This window comes from Hermetia illucens, chromosome 3 (genome assembly GCF_905115235.1).
Source record: "Hermetia illucens chromosome 3, iHerIll2.2.curated.20191125, whole genome shotgun sequence".
NCBI lineage: Eukaryota > Metazoa > Arthropoda > Insecta > Diptera > Stratiomyidae > Hermetia > Hermetia illucens.
Window position 1 is genome coordinate 52,356,373 of NC_051851.1, and position 21,278 is coordinate 52,377,650.

Here is a 21,278-nt window from a genome sequence, read left to right on the forward strand (position 1 = left end):
CTGAGTCAAATCGTAACTCGTCTCACTGTGGTTTCGTGTAGTACCTATGTTTGGGATAAGCCTCTGTGTCCAACTATTCTTCAATGGTCCCATGTTGTTTGAAATGTAACCACTCTGTTTGCTTAGACTCCCTTCCTGCTTCTCGTACAAACGGCTTGCCTCACCTGCTGAAATATCCAGTGGGATTATCCCTGCACTTATGCATGTTGCTTCGACTTTGTCGGGGTCGTCATCTGCGAATCCGAAGACAACGGCTTTCTTAAGCAATTGGGGCCCTAAAAAGCCAGAGTTATAGGGTGTTGGTTTACTTATCGGCTTACCAGGCTTCAGGATCGATACAAGCTTTTGTAATTTCTACTCGGCGGGGAAATACCCTTTTTTATCCAGTTAGTGAATACCTATGGGAATGTGCTTGGTGCCAATCTCATTGCCAATTTCACCGCCTGTTGGGAATCCCGGAATCTTTTCATTGCGTCCAGAACTGTGTGTCTATCTGTCCGTCTACCTGTTTTTCAATCTCTCTGTCTGTCTGTTTGTCACATTCATTTTCTCTGAAAAAATTTCTTCAATTGCTGCGAAATTTGGTGGAAACGTGGGAACTGTGAATCATACCGCATGCAATGAGTAAGAAGAGTTAACAACTTTTCCACCAAATATAGTCAGGTCGAGATTCAGAGGAAAGGCCTCGATTAGTACTTTTTGAAGTTTTAATTTTTGACATTTGTTGTACGGCAGGGACTGCAGAGGCTATAAAATGATGATTTCTTTCACAGGCTCTATCTTAGAAACTGCTCAACCGAAAACTTCGACAAAATCGACAAGTGTCCACTATTTGATGCCCAGAAGATTACGCGATTTCTAATGTGAACGGGGCTATGGCTATAGTGGCATCGTAGTGTGTGATATCGGAAAGTCTTGCATTCTCAACGGATTACGCAGAAAGAATCTGGTGTGCGCCTCCCAGGCTTTCCTTGTTTATGGCATTGTATTCTTCACTAATCGATCAAAGACTGTCTGTGGAACTGCGGGCGCTTTCTCGAATATAAACAGTGTAATCGAGTTATTCAATCTTCAAAGATTCACCAGTGTATTCTAGGTTTTGGTACTGGAGATACTCGATGGCATGGTGTGACCACCAGGCGTAATATAGGCTTTGTATAAAGGCTTTGTACTCAGTGACGACTATATCCTGGGCGACACGGTGACAGAGGAAGTTTCCTTCCGACTGGCCAGGCTGGGTTGAGGTTAAAATCTACTCTTACCACTTTATAGTCGATTATAGGAAACCCTGCCGCCAGACGCAGCGTATCCTACAATTAGTATTTCCGAAGTTGTGGAGAGGAAACATCTCTTCTGTGATGGGTCTAGCTCTAGTTAGAGCCAGGCTGCGGACGCGTGATGAATAATTCTTTGGGGACCTCCAATTGCATAGTGGGTGAGCTGCAATCCTTCGAAAATACTACGGACTGGCTCTGAAGATTCTATCTGAACCTTGAAATGTTCGATTTTGTTGTTCCGGCGTATACAATAAAGCCACCTCTAGGGTTCTTCAATTTCTGTCTTAATGAAGATGATAATAAATAAGCATACATTTGGTGAAGAATATATTCATTTATTTATATATTTATATATTTATTCGAGTTTTACTTTCCAATGCTGCCTTGACGCTTATGGTAGGACTACTTCTGTTCGGGCCAAGGAGAAATGGAGTAATTGATTGACCTAACATTTGCACTTAAAAAATGTGAGAGTTGTTGAGAGACTGGGGTGGTTATTTAGAATTTAATCTGATTATCGTTGAGGAAGAGACTGCAATAAAAAAACGGAACCCTAGGTAAATTGTCTGGCGACTTTACTACCCTTTGAGCCTTCCAAAGTACCTGGCATGGATGGAATATATCTAGAAATGCGTAACCTTCTGCGTTTATGCGAATGGCATGGCTGCGCCAGCTATGGATCACACCTCGGAACGGTGTGTAGAAATATACAATGCGCTGTTGAGCCTCAGGCATCGGATTTCAGTAAATCGAAATTAAACCACGATGGTATTACGCATTTATAGAAAAAAGGAAACTGGATGGCATTTGCCTTCCAAAGATGAGGGAAATAACGCTTCAACATTCCGAGATGGGATATATCTAGGAGTTATCTTAGAGATGAAGTTTCTTCACAACGAAAAGATGATTAACTAGACTAATTTATTTAGGTCTATGGGAAAACAACGGGCATGAAAGGCTTTCTACATGGATAGCTCAAAAACAGAATAGGATTCTTTACTGGTAGTCTACCTTTGGGATAAAACGGAGAAGTTGGCTTTTTCCTTGGGAGAATATATAGCGGTATTCCAGACTAAGATGTACACGATTTTAAGGGCAGCAACCTGGATGATTGATGAGCGATTAAAGGACAGACGCATCGCCATATGCTGCGATAGTTAAGTTGCTTGAAAGCGATGAACAGCACGCCAAAAGTCGGTCAGGATTGGAGGAGCCGTTTGAACTCTGCACCTAAATTGAGCATGGTGTAACAACTCTGGTTTCCTTGTCACTGGGGCCTAGAGGGAAAACTTTCGGATGCCTTATCAAAATAGGCCCCATCTTTCCCATGTTGAGACTGGAGCCAGCAATTGGAGTGTGCGTAGCATTGACTCATGCTGCTATCAAAAACTGGGGACCAGCTTCTTATAGGGGCAAGTGCCATTATTCACACCAAACTTTTCCTACCAGAATATAATGTAAAGTTTATCCTCCCAAAAAGCATTAAGACTTGCACAAAAATTATGGGCATTCTGACTGGCTATATTTCAGAAGCTGGGCATATGTTCAGAATAGGAGTTTTGCAAGATGATAAGAGTCCACCTTGTTAGAGGAAGCGAAATCTACGGAACGTTCTCTATGGAAATATCTGGCATCAAACCTTTGTACCCCAGCTGTGGCGGGTTGTATAACATCCGCTGGTGGAAGTCCTGTTGTATCGGGTGCAGTGGGCCACTACAATCTGAGCGCACAGCGGCAATGCTTGTTCTCCACCAACCCAATAGAGACACATTCATGAAGAAGAATGTTATTTCTTAAATGTTCACGGTTCTTATATGCCTTCTTTGGACGGTTTCCATAAGTGCCGTGCTTTCCTGATAATACAGTGTGGTTCGAAGTGATGATTGTCATCAACAGTGGTAGTATTGCTACTAATTCTGTCTTCCCTAAATAGTAGACTAATCTTAAATTTTGATAAGGTTGCTATTTGTCTACATAGCACAAATAAAATTTTCCTGGTAAATCAGAATATACCACAGCCACTCGATGTGGGTTCCCTCTCCTCTCTGTTTCTTGATATTCACTCGCATGGGTTGAACATGATACAGGGTCTTATAATTCATTGGTGAACGGCTATTGGAAACATTGGTATTTTTTTTTGTATTCCTCATATCTTCAGCAGTACCCCTTTTATCATTTCTCCTTCGAAGTTTTGTACGGTTTTGCTTCCTTGATCGGATGCGGGAATGTAAAGCTTCTATCCAACTTTTAACTGAATATTTTTAAATCGTAAGCATATCATTCTAATTTGAGGATCAATAAAGAGTGAAAATAACTGATTAAAGTCAAGTTAAAATTATCCTGAGTATTACCCGGTTGAACGGGATGCACAGCGACAGTGCCTGCTAAATCAAATTTTTGTCGTCAATAACTACAAGGACACCACCCACGTTGAAAGATATCACAAGCTACCACCCGAATAATACCTTATCCTAACAGTATTATAATAGCATCATGTGACCGTATATTTTAGCACTGAATATAAATTTTCCCTGGTCTACAAGTGAAATTAGCTGACTTTCAGACTAGATAAAAGCTTGTCATCAGATCTCGTTTTACTCTAAATCCAAAACTGTACGACCGAAATCGAGAACAATAGTAGTTCTTGTAGATAGCTACTAAGGGATGAGATAAGCATAATTTTCAAAACGTCCTTATTAAAGGTGTACAGCAAGCGAGGCAAGGAGACGCTTCAAACGGGTAAGAGTCTAGGAGCTGAGTCTCCGGGGGAATAATAAAAGTTTTTAGCTAAATGAAAATATCCAACAATCGCCTGGAAAACAATGAGACTTTGTGGATAGTCTTTTGTCTACCTTTGCAATAGCGCGTTGTTATCTATATTAGCGGACGCTGAGGTTTAAATGAGTTTTCACTGCTAGATTTCATTGAAGGAAAAATGTAAATGTATGCACACATCCAGCTCATTAGAGTGAAACGGGGTTGTAGAATGCTCTGATTTTCAAAGTATTTTCAGGTGAAATCCTATCATAGATCGGGAACTGTAGGAAGAGAATTTATATTCAAGGAATCTTTCGGAACCCTACTATCGTTGGAGTCCAGTATTCCCTTTAGGCAATAATTGTATATGTAGTTATTTGTAGATCATTTGAGAATAAAACAATCAATCACAATATTTTGAATGGAATTATGAATCACACTCTGACCGAAAAAGAAAAAATTTGGAAGCTTTGCAGCTATAAAATATGTACCCTAACCATGGGGAAAATGGCCATACTTCTGAAATACAATACTGTACTGTACTGGATTTCCCACATCGGAAGAGGAGATATGTAGGAGCGTCTGGAAATCGGGAACCCGGAAACTAGACACTTCAGGTATGAAAGGTTTTGGTTGTTTTTATGTAAATATATTTGAGTGCAGAACTATCTCATTTGTCTGTAGCCTGTATTGTATATTTATATTTAACAAGTCAAACTGCTCACTTTAATGTGATAAAGATATTTAGTATTTTGGGATGTAGTAAATTTACACGGAAAAGACTACTTTCAGATTTTGTAACCTTATTAGTAATAGTACGATTTCGACCAGGGATATCATCCTTCATATTATATTAATGAAAATTTTTGGAACTTTAGGAGAAACTTAAGCCTCATTTAATTTGAACAAATATCAGCATGCAGAGTATTTTGAGGCTTGAACACCGTATAGAGGCAGCAGTAGGGTGTTTTCTGTAGTTGTTTCTGAGAACGAGGTCAACGAGAAAATTGAAAAACAAAGCCTGGAAATCAAACTATTAAAAATAGATTTGGCTAATTCTAAGAAATATGAAGACCGAAATGATTGGTCAGAAAACCTAGAAGTACCAGCATTTGATGGACAAACTTCCTGGAATATTGACAAGATTCAAGACTGGTGCGATAAGCAGTGGGTGAAGTCAACAAGAAAGGGCCAATGCTTTAATTTTTTCTATAAAGAAATAAAAACGAAGCTGCTGCGGATGCATTCATCCAGGTTCTGCGTGAAACAGAACTGCAGTAGGTGAAACTGGCCGGCAAAGAAGCTTGGCATGCAGTCTCCAATCTGAGGCCGCAAAACACACATCAGGGGACCACTCTAGATTTCAAGAAGATGTTTTTGCAATTCTGATCAAATTGCACATCTGAAACGCGAACACAGAAAGCGGAAAAGAAAGTTTTGTCCCGCATGTGAAGGGAAAGGTGTGGAACGTCGAAGTGAGGATTTGAAACACCACACTTTGGCTACAAATGCAGTAAAGAAGAGAGGGGAAACGGCTAAATTATATGGCGAAATAGTAGGGGAAATTAAACTGGGCGAAGTTTTTCCATACTAGGAATGGATTTTCTTGTTACATATTACTGTAAATCGGATTTAACTTCACGGGTGCTAATATGGCGAAACATCGAAATCCAAATTGAGTCTTGTGCTGGGCGACGTTGATATCCCTAAATCCTCAGAAAATTTAATATTTGCAAAATTTGATGGTGATCCCGGGAACCACTAGTCCTGTCTGTTTGGACCAGAGGTAACACCCGCATTGTGAAAATTAATATGCGCTAAATATCCCTCTCATGGAGTTCACAAAATTCCAATTAGAGCCGTCAATATTTCTGAGAAAGTTATGAGCATTAAAAAAGGTAACATCATTGGAAACTGTGAACAGATTTCTCAAGTAACCAGGATTGACGAAGAATACCAGGATCCGCCACTAAGCAATACAAAGCGAGGAAGAAGGTCACTTCAGCACTTCTACGAGTCAGTAGTCTGCAATTAAATCAACTCAAACAGACAGTAAAGCTGCCAGAGAAATTCGGCGATATATTTTTTACTGGGGATAACGATCTTGGAAACGAATAGATACTGGTAGTGGAACACCAATACGACAACCTCCTTGGAGAATTCCTCTGGGAAAACGATATGAAGTCACCTCTATGATCCAGGCGATGCAGAAGGACGGTATCATCGAGGAGTCCAAAAGCCTGTGGACCTCTCGAGTAATCGTGGATTACCGACGATTGAATGAAGTGACTAAAAAGGACAGTTATCCACTACCAGAAATTGATGACGTCATTGACATTTTCACGAAAGCACAATGGTTCTCTACGATCTTAAAAGTGATTGCTGGTCAAGGGAAATAGCGGATAAAGATAAGGAGAAAGGCACTTTTATTGTGGACAGTGGCTTATTGCAATTCAACGTTATGCGTTCGAAAGATTAACAGATTTCACTCTCAATTGGAAAACTTGCCTTGTCTACTAACATCATGCCATTATTATCAAGAGGTCGTTTAAAGAACACGTGAACAACTTACAAGAAATATTTCAACGATTGCGACTGACGAAGCTGAAACTTTAGAGAAATGGGCCTATCGGATGAATTGCAGTGACATCACACAGTATTTCAGCGGCTGCTCTCCAAATATCTTCGTTAGCTTTCGAGGTAGCCATAGGGCACTGTAACATTAAGGCTCTCTCTGTAGGGCCGGCATAGCATGAAAGTAGATGTCGAGCATCGCGAAGCGTACTTCAAAAATATCTGCACTACGGGTATTATGAGAGACGGTGCGGCAAATAATATCAAACTTGGCAGAGCAGTCCATAACGCAATGACTCAGTTTGAAAGGGGTACGCATATGAAGGAAGTTGCACGGTTGCTGCAGGGAAGGAAGATTGAAGGTGTGGGGTCGTGACGGATAGTCAGTTCGGGGAAGGTTCTTATTGTAAAAGAGGGTCCAGGTGAATGGGCGTTGTACAACTTCAGGAGCGCAACAGTCACAAATGTGAAAAGGGGCACAGACTACACAGCTGTATTCAAGGATGTTTCTGACAACGGAGTTGAGAAGGAGGGCTGAATTGTGGTAAAGTCGGAGGAGGAATGTAGGATAAAACCAGACATTTTGGAAGCTCTATTGATGATGTTAACGAAGTGGGAATTGAAATGAAGTTTGTCATCGAATATTACACCTAGGTCTTGGAAAGAGGTCAGTAGTGAATAGAGTTTTCCATCGAGAGAATAGCAGAAGGATGTTTGGGAGGGTTTAAGCGAATAGCATATTCAGTGGCATTTGCTGGCATTCAGTGCCAGCTTGGTAACTGAATATCAACGGACGAGAGAATCAAGTTTGAACTGCAAGAAAGCACAGTCCAGCGGGGACGAAACAGAGGCAAATAATTGAGGCTTGTCTGCTTAGAGTAAACACGGGCAGGAGAGGGTAGAGGCGAGGTCATTGATAAAAAACTGGATGAGGGCCTTGCGAAACAGCAGAGGGAGGAGCGAACGAACGAGATGGGTAACCTTGTTGCAGTACATTTTCGCATGGTCGCACACACTTTGCCTTAAAACCCAACATCGCTCTGATGCGAGGGAAATTGTACTGCATTTTGATAGTTATAGTGAGTAAAGTAATGTGTTAACTTTGCGTCTAAGTATTACACAGATGTGACGGAGTGATCCCATAATATTCCTGGGGTTTCATTGCCCCCACCCCCAGTATCTGCAGTTAGCGTCCACAGATATTTCCATTATGATTCTAATGCTTCTCTTGGTGAGGTTTCAAAAATTCTACAAGCGCTTTGGACTATATTTCCCTATGAGCTCCTTGGAGGGTTCCATTCCTCGTAAGTTCAGCCGACTGAAATATTGTATATTGGAATGCTTACCTTTTAGTTCCAAGTACGTTTTCTTGGGACCAATGGTCCCTACTCTCACTCTCTCTGCTGTGGGGGGCAGGTAATTATTTGATGGTTTATGCAATAAGTCACTGCCACACCTGAGGAAGTAACTGTCTTAACTGAATTGATACGCGTCCACTGTTCCTAGTTCCAGTTCGCCTCTGATATCACGGCTAGATGAGTCAAGTTATTACTCAGTTACCTTATAAAAGAATTCCAATCCTATTTTCCTGGGATTCCTTTCTATTATCTATTGTTATGTTGTTGTTTTAGGTAGACTCGTATCACTGGATTACATAGCATTAGACAAAAGCCCGTTCTATACTTTAATGTTATTTATTTTACATAAGTTACACAACCGTACTTAATTATAGAACAATTCCATCAACTGGTACAATTCGAGGCATATTTGCAACCGATGCGATCTCTTCTAACTCTAGAACTAGAGTGACTCCGTAGGGGCCCCACGGAAAATTCCAGAAAGGCATGCAAACACTTTACTAGAAAACTACTTTGTGCCTTTGATAAGATGTGCTTACTGGCATTGGGGTAATCTGTTAACAATTATCCTAACTAAATATTGTCCCTACTGTGTATAATTTTGGTGTCCTGGCTAATTGTCATTTCTACGATTTACAGTAACGTCACACATAATTTTCCCAAAGTGATTCTCAACACACTTCCCACCAGCTAAACTTGTTCGTTCCAAACGAGAATCATCGCTATCTGCCTGGTGTTCCGAATCGTGCCCGTTTTACCAGGTACTCCACTACGTTTAATTTAGTTAACGTCATAACGAAATTCCGTAGTTTGCCAACGAAGCACATCCAATTTCCATTGCAACTTTAGTGTTCTCCCTTTCTTGTGCTGTAAACTCTGGAGCAATACCAATTGAACCTTGAAAGAGCCAACAGAGCTGGTTCTTACATCAAATACTTGAAGGTTGTAATTTTGCCCTACTGCTCTCTGATGACTGCTTTACCTCAACTATAAAACTTCCGAAGGTAGCTCCCACCTCACACGTCTCTTCGGCCATTTTGCAAAGTCATGTTGTTCACTTAATCTCATGTAATATGATCCTAAGCATTTAGCCCAACCGCCGTTTAACCTTCGTTATGGTTTCGGTGGCATCCAAATTTTCACTGCTTACTTTTTCATGGTGCTTCAAAATGATGCCCCGTGCCGTTGCTCGTAACACAACTATTACCCTTTGATTTTCATTTTCCGAAACGTTCCGAAAATGTGTCTACCCACTTGCAGACGATCCTGTCGTCATGCCGGATAAATTCTAGCAGCTTTTGACCGTTAAATCATCCCAGCTTCCTTTTTGTTCTGCTCTTCCAAATTAATTGTTTTCTTTACTAGTACCACTTTTCTAGAGTCTTGCAATGCTTGCTTGAAAGTCAGCTGTTTCCCTGCCCTAGCACTAGAACGATAAACACTACTGGATCGCTCTACGATACTCACTCGTGTGTCTTCCTTTCTTCTCTATATTTTTCTAAATATCACTTCGCTTTCTTCACAGTAATTATCCCAAAACTCTTGCCTTTTCCGTGTTCATTTATCCAACCCTTCTGGTTCCTTCCGCTTCCTGTGATGCTTTCTATAATTCCGTGCTACGTACCTTCCTCTACTCTAATCATGCCACCCGCTTCTAAAAATGAGCATAAGTGTTACGCTCAACAATTTTACAACTTGGCAAACCATTGCCTTCAAGTCACTAAGCGAGTTTTACACTGTTGTTAAATTCCTTGCCGTTCAGCATATCCTTGTTTGCCGCCTTTGTCCTGAACGGTCTCAAGTTTTTCTTGTCATTCGATTCTTGCCTCTTCACACTTTCCGTCTGTCGACTCATCATCTCTTACTATCTACTCCGGCTTTGCATTATGTTGCCAAGTATTCTCACCCTGCTTACAAATTTCTTATTGCTATTACCTACGTTTTCGCATTTCTTCCTTCTGCCAGTTTACATCTTCATTTATGACCTCCTTTCCATGGTCTACTCCTTCTCCGTAATTTTGCTCTTCCTCTTCAATTACCTTATGTCCGATTACTTCTCGAAACTTTCCAATATTCCGATTGGAACTTTCATGCAATTTCGCGGTTTCTTTCTGCCTCTTTGTAGCAGCATCCACCTGCAGTTTCGGAACCTTCTGAATAATCTCGTTCTGCTTTGTAACTTGTTGTCTTATGTCTTTTCGATGCATAACTTCTCGACTTTTCCAGTCTCCGCTTTTTATCAATGCGTGCACCCTGTTTTTGGAACGCTTGTAGCTTTTTTTCCTTTCCTCCTGTCGTTGTATTCTTCTTCTTCTTCTCTTCGTTGTATTCTTTTGCTTTATTTTTCTTTTCTTTACTGTTTTGCCAATATCACCATTTTCTTCATCTTCTCTTCGCTTATCCCCAAATTTTCGTTAGTCCTTTTTCAGCTTTTCAGATGGCACCTTTCTTCCTTTTGGAGTCACTCGAATGGCATCTTCCTGTGAATTTGGCAATTGCCGTTTTCTTACCTCTCGGTGCTTCGCGTCATTTTGCCGCTACTTTGAAACACTCCCGGTCAGACTTCTCTGCCGCTTTCTAGTTTCTCATACAACCTCTGCTTCTCTGCTTTCTTTTTGCTGTCTTGTCACCTGCTGATTACCCACTTTTGAAGCTTTAGCTTTTCGCCATGATACACTACAGTTCCTTATTTTTTTCTTGATGTTTTTCAGGGGAATCTTCCAATCGCTTCGTAGTTTCTGCTACTTCTGGAGTACCCTCATACCGCGATTTTTCATTTTCTCGGCACGCTACTTCCTGAGAGGTTTTCTTTTGTTCTGCATAATTAATTATATAAAAATTCCTTCAACTGGTACGATTCGAGGCGTATTTACAACCGACGCGATCTGTTGTAACTCTAGAACTAGACTGACTCCGTGGAGGGACCTGCGACCCTTTTATACTCCGCGGAACATTTCAAAAAGGGATGCAAACATTTTACTAGAAAACTACTTAGTGCCTTTGACAAGATTTCCTTACTGGCATTAGAGTAATATGTTAACAATTGTCCCAACTAAATATTCGCTCTATTGTTATATAATTTTGGTGTCCTGGCTAGCTGTCATTACAGATAATTTTCCCAAAGTGATTTTCGTCACAATATATTTCATAGATGCCTTCAGGTTAAAACTGATTATTTTGTGGTCCGATATAGAGGTTTCCTCTGAAACTATCCAGCTCCTAAATAATCCATTTATACGAGTATTGTCCGCGGCTATGTCTACGATCAATTGTCCGCGGCTATGTCTACGATCAATTACTCGGTGCTGGTGTACCTCCAACCTATGTCTAACAATTAAAATGGAGAGATGCTAGGGCGTTCACCTCATTCAGAACGGGTTAAGATGTCTGGCTACCAGGAAAGCACGATTGTTTCAATATAGAAAAAGAAAGACAGCCCAGCAGAATGTTCAAGTTACTGCATTCTTGACAATCGTATTCGCGACATCTTTCAAATATCCGTGAAGCAGACCGGGTTAAGACCTGCGGAATTACTGACACAATGCACGATGCGCGGTTGCTCAAGGAGAAAGACTGGATCTAGAAAAGGTGTTGAATGTGTACCATACAAATTCATCTGCTATGCTCGACGGCAATGTCTACTGCCAAGAAGTTATGTGCCCGGTTAAATTGCTTTATCGTGAACCGAAGAATCAAGTTCGAAGTATCACATATATACGAAAACTGATTTGTGTCTTTGCGCCCTCTCACCACACCTCTCCGATTATGCTCTGGGCGTATGGCCCTATTCGCCTTAGCACGATAGTAACATGATACCTTTATAATTGCTGCATTGCGTGATATTTCCCTTAGGAGGACAGATGATGCCTCGTTCCAAGTCGCCAAACACTGATTCGCATTCTCAGACCTTGAGTATTAGTTGATGAACGGTTTGCTGTTGTTGGTCACCTCCATATTTTACCAGTTCGGCTGTAATTCCATCCATTATGATGTTTAAGAGGACTCCTCTTTAAACTGGCCCTCGAGAAAGTGATCCGTGATGCTTAGGTAAATGCGAGGGGTCCGATCTCTTTCCACCCCACCCAACCACTGGCTTATGCTGATGATATCAGCATCATGGGACTGCCTTCATCCAGATTGAGCAGGCGGCGCGAAACCTTGGGTTGCACATCAATGAAGGCAAGACAAAATGTATGCTGGCAATGCCAGCACCAAAAACTAACCAATCAACAGCATCAAATCGCACTGGTCAGACGGGAAGAATAAAGATAGGAGACTACAACTTTGAGACCGTTGATAATTTCTCTTATCTAGGGTCAAAAGTCATAACCGATACCAGCTATGACGATGCAATCCGCGCACGGTTGTTGGCAGACAGCAGAGTCTATTTCAGCTTACAAAAACTGATCCGCTTGAAACGTCTCACCATAGGGTGAAACCTCTTACTGTACAAGACTATGATCTTGCCAGCTCTCATGTATTCCTCGGAGACTTGGGTTCTTAGCAAGAAAAATTGCGAACTCCTGACCGCGTTCGAGAGGAAGATCCTCCAAAGAATTTTTGGTCCCCTACAGGAGAATGGACGTTTCCGTAGCCTACATAATGACGAAATCTATGAGCGGTACCACGGATAAAATCCGGCTCAATAGGTTACGGTGGGCGGGTCATTTAATCCCGTAAGGGCAACATCTATGGTAGAAAAAGAAGACGAGGCAGACCCTGCGTAAAATGGAGTGATGACGTACGTCAGGACGCCAGACAGCTTTTAGGGATATCTAATTGGTGGACGTCAGCACAAAACCGGGATGTCTGGAGTTCCTTATTAAGGCAGGCCTAGACCGGATACCGGTTGTTGTGCCGTTGATGATGATGATGTTTAAGTCGATCAATTTCAGGGATTTTTTCTTCCATGTTTGGTGCTGGCAGCATTGACCCGTCGTCTTCAGTTCGAGGGACCTCGAATTGGCCAATATTTTCATCAAAGTACTTAACCCATTGTTTCAGTATCATATGGACGGAAACCAGATTTCCCTGTTTGTTTCGGAAGATGAGCATTGAGCTGTAATGGCCTCATCCTGGTGGCTTGTTGGTAAAACTTGGCCTGATTCGGTTGCTCCCTGTATTTTTCGAGTTCATAGACCTCTTGGTTCTTCCAGACTTCTGTTTTCTGTCTATGTAGTCGTAACGGAGTCCACTACGGGGTGTAAAGCGGAATAAAAATATAGCTCCAGGAGTAAAAATAGTATAAAACAAGCCGGGAAACTTCAGGTATGAAAGGTTTTGTTTGTTTGTTCTATGAGTATATTTGAGTGTGGAATTACCCCCTTTGTACGTAACCTGTTATGTATATGCATTTAGCATGTCAGAATCAGTACTTCGGGTTGTAAATTTACACGATAACGTCAGCTTTGAGCTACTGTAACTATGTTACTAATAGTATGATTTTGATCAAACTTGGGGATAATATGCTTCATATTATATTTTATACTGCTACCGACTTTTATACCTCTGGGATAAACTTAAGGAGGGTTTTACTCAATTTCCTCAAAAATATGATAATATACTATTATTAACTTAATTTGAACCAATATCGATACGGAGAGTATTTTGAGGCCTGGGCACCATACAGAGGCAGCTTCATGACTTTTTTCGGATTTTTCGGTTATGTAGTTTCTGTGAATGGGTCCGTAAGAGAAATCGTCACTTTGCACCCCTTCCACTCCCCGCCTTTCTAACAAATTTCAGAACTAAGACCAGCTTCGAAAAGTACTAATCGAGACCTTTCATTTGATACCCCACATGACTATGTTCGGTGAAAAAAAAATTTACATCTCCCTTTTACCTGTATGGGACCCCCCCTAAGGATATCACTCATTGCATGTCTGGGGGTCCACAGTTCCCACCTCACCAAATTTCGTGTCAATCGGTATAGCCGTTTCTGAGAAAAGTGCTTGTGACAGACAGACAGAATATTTAGGAGTAATGATTGACAAAAGACTCAACTTTAAAAAACACATTGAGTGCGCTGCAACTAAAGTATCTTCCATCGCTGTAACGATCTCGAGGATACTACCGAACATTGGTGGACCAAGACAAAGTCGACGTCGTCTTATTTCAAGGGTAGTTAGTTCCGTGCTACTCTACGCAGCTCCAGTTCGAGCAACCATTCTGGAAAACAAATCAAACTGCGGAAAACTAGGAATGGCGTATCGACTAAGTGCACTCCGGGTATGCAGTGCTTATCGAACGACATCAGGAGAAGCAGCATATGTACTGGCAGGGACAATCCCCATAGACATCTTGGCGGATGAAGGTCGGCGCCTCTACGACAAAATGTATGCAATCGGTGAGTCTATTGTACTTCGACGGCAACTAACACGGCAGGAATCCATCGCAAAATGGCAAAAGAGATGGAACGAGGCACAAACTGGCCGTTGGACCTACCGTATCATTCCACACATTCGAAGATGGATGGAAAGGAATCACGGGGAACTAAGCTACGAGCTAACACAGTTTTTAAGTGGATATGGGGGTTATCGGGCTTATCTATATCGATGTGGACACGACGAGTCACCATGCTGCCCAAGATGTGGTAACGTGGCTGAGAATGCGGAGCATGTTGTATTTGAGTACCCAAGGTTTACAGCACACTGAACTAGGCTGGAGGCGATCGCAGACAGGCGCTTAACACCTGGAAATATAGCGGAGTTTATGTTGGAATCAATGGAGGCTTGGAATCAAGTGGTAATTGAGCTGAAAATGATTCATGAACAGCTAAGGCATGAAGAACTGCGAAGAAAGCAAGAAAGGGAGCGAACAATAGTGCCCCGCAGTTAAGAACTTATCCAGCCAGTCCCGTGGGGAGAGTGGAAGAAGAAGGAGGTGGTTTTAGTGAGTAGAAGTCTCACATAACTGTGTGGCAGGAGCGAGCAGTAGGTTTTGAACCTTTCCACCTTCCAACGATGAAAAAGAAAAAAGACAGACGGACAGACAGACATTGAACCGATTTTAATTAGGTTTTGTCTTACAAGCAAAACCTTAAAAACTATTATTGTTAAATATGGATCCTGAATTTAAATATATATGTAGCAAAAATCAATTATGCTTACTTATTAGAAAATTGTTTTTTTTTTAGAAAAATGAAAGTCAACCTATATTATTTACATAGAAAAGGTGAAATTCGGGATATGTACGTTTTCGTAAATAACAAATGTTATCTCTTCAGTGAAATTAATAAATAAGAAAACGTGAATCGTGTTGGGAATTCTAAAAATTTAGACACGTGCAGCAGAGAACCAAGGTGAAGTAGAAACCCAAATTGGTACGAAATTTGAAAAGAGGAAATATTGGCATCACCTCCTATCCTCCTGGACCTACTCACTATACCAAAATGTAGCCAGAGAAGCAATTTTCCAGCATGGACCGGTGGCTTCATGCAGAAAATAAACTCCCTGGTGTGGTCGGTTAATGTTTAGTGTAAACGGTTTTATCGTAATCGAAGCGTGGCCTGGCGTGCACCGTAAAAGTCGAAGGGAAGAAAGAACACGGAAATTTTAGAGGCCACCCTAAGAGTTTCATGTCACAAGCAAAAATGTCTGCGTTTGATGTGATTGAAATGAAGAATCTCCGATAAAGGAGGTCGTTTATCCTGTTACGTGCGTTGTTTTCTTATGGAAGATATACGTACCATTACCGCTTCTATCCTTCCAGTTTTGCAACGATTTACATGTTTGGCTTGAAAACCTCCCGCTGTTTGCCGCCCGGGTTCATTTCTCTTCCGGATCCATTTTATCATTGCGTGGAGATGCTACCCTCTTACAACATCTTTCTATTGATCCCTCGTTGCGCCATCCATGAGAAGTGCAGCGTGAGATTGAATATTCTGTGCAAGGATTTATTCATGTTGTGATGATGGTGACTAAAAGATAATTTTGTATGCTCTACAAATAGTTTGAGTTATTGATGCTATTACGGTGGATTGAAAAAGTTCATCATCATAGAAAGCTAAGGGAGCTCTGATGGATGGGTGGACCACTCAGATTTCAAATATCACTTAACTAGGTGCATCCAAAAAGCTAAGTAACGAAGAATCTATAACTCCTTGAAGCCACTCACCTGCCTTGGATTCACGGTAGTCTGCAGAGCATCCTTGTTGCTTACAGTACAATTAAAGCACAATATCCAGGCGTTTCCAATGCTTAACTTCTAAAAACCGTTTCGATTTTATTTGCCATAAATCATTTCCAGGACGAACAGCTTACCTATTTACCTACAAAAACACCGTTATCGCCATCAATCAACCGCAAGAGTGGACTGTGGCTGACATGAGTTTTAGTAATGTTCGTGGAGTGCTCCTTTATTGATTGGCTTTCGGTTTCTGTTTCAGTGCTAGTGGACCGAAAGCGACCTACAGCAGCCATTACTTACGATTCAACTGCTAACCACTCTATATCGGGGAAAAACAGGAAGAACGCGTTATAAGTGAACCGAATTTTTTGTCAAAAAGTCTGATCAATTCTATTTTTGTGAAAATTTCATCCATGCCCTCCAGGATCTCTCTTATTCTGAAGAGGCCTCTCGCGTTTGGTGTTATCTGTGTATCAATATGCCTGCATGTTTTCGCATGTATATAGATATGTGTTTGTACATTATGTCGTCAAGGATATTCCACATTGTGTTACTAGGAAAGCTCATAAATTACAGAGGAAGATAAAATCCGACATTTATGACGGCATTGACATTGAAATTAAACCATGGAAAATGCTTTAAGTTAGTGAAATTTAAGATATGGAGGTGATCAATGTGCACTTCTAAAAAAGCTGTCAATTTTTACAGTCATTCATTGAACTTAGTGTTAAGGATTATGACATTCAGATCATTCATTGTCAGGAGCGTATTAATTCAAGCAGAAATGGTAAATGCTACGTGTTGGATTTACGCTGATAATACCAACAAAAGAGGCAGTTTCAGAAGTAATTCTTTCTGCAAAAATCCAGTCCACTAGTATTGCGTCATGCATCGAGAGAGGTTTTAATTTAAATGCAAAATGTAGTCGGTGACAGGGCTCATTATGATGGTAAACCCGAATATCATCTAGAAGTTCACACTTCACGATGTAGCGTTTTTTTATTGTGTTACATCTATTATATTTTTGGACCTTTCTACTACATTGTTGGAATGTTAGACGGGTAGAGTAAGATCCTTGTGAACTTCGGCCACACATAAACCAGTTTCAAGAGGGGATCCGTTTTCCAGCCAGGGTAGAGTGGAAGACCGGCGGCTTGTTGCAGGGTTGTGGCACAGTATTCTTTACCGACGGATTATATATGGTCTGTAGAGTCGATGTGGGTTTTGTTTTAGCGGCTAGTTTCCGAGCCGAGGTGCTGCCGATACTGGAAACTTGTCGATGACTGGGGCGTGATCGGAACTCTGAGGGTAACATAGTCTATCTGACTGATAGCCAAGCAACTATTAAGGCTTTGTACTCAATGGCGATATCAGGCTGGCGAAGCAGTGCAGGGCCCCACTAAGTATTATAGTTTGCGCGATACAATGAAACTCGCCCTCTTCTGGGTTCCCGGTCATAAAACGTAGTAATGAATAAATGCGCCGACGGACTGGGAAGGCGGGGTTCGTTCTGTCGGAATAGTCTGCGTCTCGCTGGCGTATATTACGGACGGAATCCACTCGCTGACTTCAGATGGCAAAAGCTTTCTACCTGCAACAAGTTTAGGAGAAGTTAGCCCTTTCCGTATAGGAAATCAAATCGACGAACGGGTTATAGAGTTTATGCTTTCTGTTAGTAACTTCCCCTACACCTTTTTCCGAAGAAAGGGCGTTTTCTGCGATCGGATCTATGCAAGCCGGTTATCGCAAACCAGAGAAGGTATTTAGTGGAAAATAGAGGAATGCTGTGTTTGAAGGCTATGGATGAGCACATGGGCACAGTATTTGACGGTACAGTGTGAGGAAAACCTGGTTACACACAGGGTGTGGTATATGCTTCTAAACGTCTATTACATGTGAGACTGAGCTTATGCCGAAAAACATAAAGATTGGTCAAATTAACCTGCAAAATGCCAAAACCTCTTCCTATTTGCTGGTAGCCTCATATTTTTCTATTGCAAGAGCCATGGGTTAGATTTATTAAAATCTGTGGGATTGGATCAGTTAACGGAACTGATATGAAAGATCCATAGGTCCTAATGTCTAAATTGTTCGAGTCAACGATGCTGAGGCAGTTCCGTTTCCAGGACCTAGTTACGGTCATCGGTGCGGCGAGATATCACAGTTGCCTCACCTTACTTAACCTCCACCGACACAAGTAGTAAGAAATCTAGTAGCATATGCCAAATCAAGTCGTTCCGAACACTTAATAGGTTGCGATGCGAGCGGCCAACATATTTATTTGGGGAGCAGCAGTAATATTGGACGAGAGAAGCTATTTGATTTTCTCACTGTGGATGCCGATCGCTACCTAACAAAGGAAACAACGAAACGCTGTCCCCAAGAAAATGTGCTATCGTTACTTACTTGCTTCGGCATGGGAACTCAGGCTGCATGTAGTAACGTGGATATAAGCTGCTATTATTAACCTGATGTTCGCTTATGTATCCGTAGTGTGGTGGGTTAAGGTGAAACAAAATAGTTATCACTATAAACTAGCCGCACTGCACTATGTATCTAGGTATTACCGGTGCCATTGGCGCAATATTTGGTGCAGCTCTAAATGCATTACTTAATTTGCAGTCCTCGTATATACATATATATTCAAAGCACTCCAATGGTGGCAGTTCATAAATTATTTTTTTAGATCTGTGGGGGAAACATGGAGGTGATGGGCATAGAGGTGATGAACTTTAAGAGAGAGAGTTTTAAGGAGAATTGAATCCAGTTTTAATAATGCTCTCCGATTTTCGGCTCCGGCTGTTTGGTAAAAGATATGAAGTTATCCTGAAACTTTAAGAAAACTGGAAAGGCCCAGAAGGATGGGCGTCGGTCAGGAGAACAGAATCCTTGAGCAGAATTCTATCTTTCGAGTAACAATAAGAAATTGGTTCTTCTCTTCGGAAAATATGCAACGGTCTTTTAACGTGTATGCGATCCTAAGGGCGGTAACTTAGATTATTGACGAGTGGTTGAAGGGCAAGATCATCGCAATGTGCGGTACCAGCCAAGCTGCACTGAGCATGTTAAATAGCCTTTGATCACCTTGAAAGTCGTTCGGGAATTTAGAAGCATATTGACGTTATTTCTAGATTCAATACGGTAGAATTACTTTGGGTACCTGGTCATTGTGGTGTAGAGAGAAATGAAATCTTGGATGCCTTGGCGAAGGACGGTTCAAATGCCTCCATGTCGGGACTGGAACCAGCAATTGAAGGGTAAAATGAACATTAGCTAAAGCTGCTTTGAAAAACTGGGAATAAGCTTCCGATAATGACAGGTGGCAGAGCCTAAGTGCTGAATGTCCGAACAAAAAAAAACATAATACAAAATTGATCATGTCGAAAAGCAAGAAGATTTGCAGACGTATTGCCGACTATAATTTACTTGCTGGACAAGTGTTCAGAATAAGAACTGTGCAAGGTGAAACGTGTCTCTGCCGTAATGAGGAAGTGGAACCCAAATAGCATTTTCATGTGAATGCCTTTCCTTGTGGAAGCATCAGACAACAGATCTTTGGTGCTGATGTGCTCCAGGTGCAGCGAAAAGCATCACATCCACGAACGGAAATCCTACAATACATAAACATACCATATGCGCCTCTAAATACACTTACCACACCACCATCACCAATTCACCAACCCCAACTTTATCAAGAATAGTAAAATTTCTACTAAACATTGTAGCATCGTGTCCTAGACCGGATACCGGTTGTTGCGGCGTTGATGATGATCCTCTATGTCCTCTATTATAAATATATTTATTGATCTACTCAAAATATAAAACAATTAAAATAAATTTTCCTCATGTCCTCCATTTAAGAACGAACAATAACTTAGAATGGTTAACTTTAGTGTCAAATTCGACTAATTAGAGCTTTTCTGGCAAATATTAATGCAATATAATTTTACATCACAAAGACATGTAATTGATAACTTAGACATTGGTTAACCAATGAATTTACTAGAGCGGGGCTATAGATCCATATCTATAGATACGTTGTCCAATAATTCACATCTATTCAAAATATTCTCATAATGTGTTTATATATCTGGGCCTTTACTATATTCCACTTCTCTCTCAGTGAAATCCCTGTTATGAATTTGTTAGCAATAGTTTGATTTCCTTCAAACTTTCCACTGCTTGTTGTTGCAAAATTTTGCAAAATGGATCTAAGGGTATGAGGATATAATAATATTTTAGTGGTAACTTCATTTGAGCAAAGATGGAAATATTGTGGATTTTGAAGCAGAGATTTCACCTAAGAACAGGGTTCCAACAGGTGTCGCCGTTCTGTAGAAACGTATGTGACTGACAGTAATACAGCATGCTGCCTTTTAGCGAAAACTAAGGAAACAGCAGCATTGGCATCAAAGGCTTCCGGCCATTCACTAAGAATCATTAGGATTAGAGACTTCGTAGCCCGGTTGATGAGAGCGGCTTTACCGTTATGTGGTCTAGAAATTTCTAGGTAAACACGGGGTAGCTATGATACCTCATCATATGATTTCCTGATTTGTTTTTATGAAGTCTTTCTTTGTTATAAAGACGGAAAGATAAGTCAATTGGTGTTCACGGGTCGTTCATTTTTAAGGAGATTATAATTTTCAGCGTTGAGTCAGCGATAGAAGAGGAAACAGACTGGAGCCTGGAGAGTGATTACCCCGTTAAAAAGACAGTCGCATCGCTGGTGAAGGAAAACGCCATTCCTGGGACTAAACTACCAATCGGTGTTATCAGAATTAAGCTAGAATACCATATCCAAGCAGTTGGCATGTAGTTGGCGCCTGTGGCCGCATAACCTCTTTCGACTAAATGAAACGTCCCTGATGCGGGTCTCAAAACTTTGTTATTAGTGCAAAGATTAACAGGCTAATTTATGACAAAAATGCGGGGGCTATATGCAAGCAATAAAGGGAAGAGAGGGAGATTGCCCATCTCAAAAACAGCCGCTGGAATTTCTAGGACTTCTTTCATCTGGGAGACATTCTCAGATTAGCAAAAACCTGCAAGCAATGCAGAGGCCATTTGGCAGACTGTTTACGACATAGAACAATGGGTTTGGTACAGATGAGTGCTTCGAGCTGCGATTCCCCCGAATTCTTTTGCCTAACTTAAGCGAGCCACATTGGAATGAAATAGACAG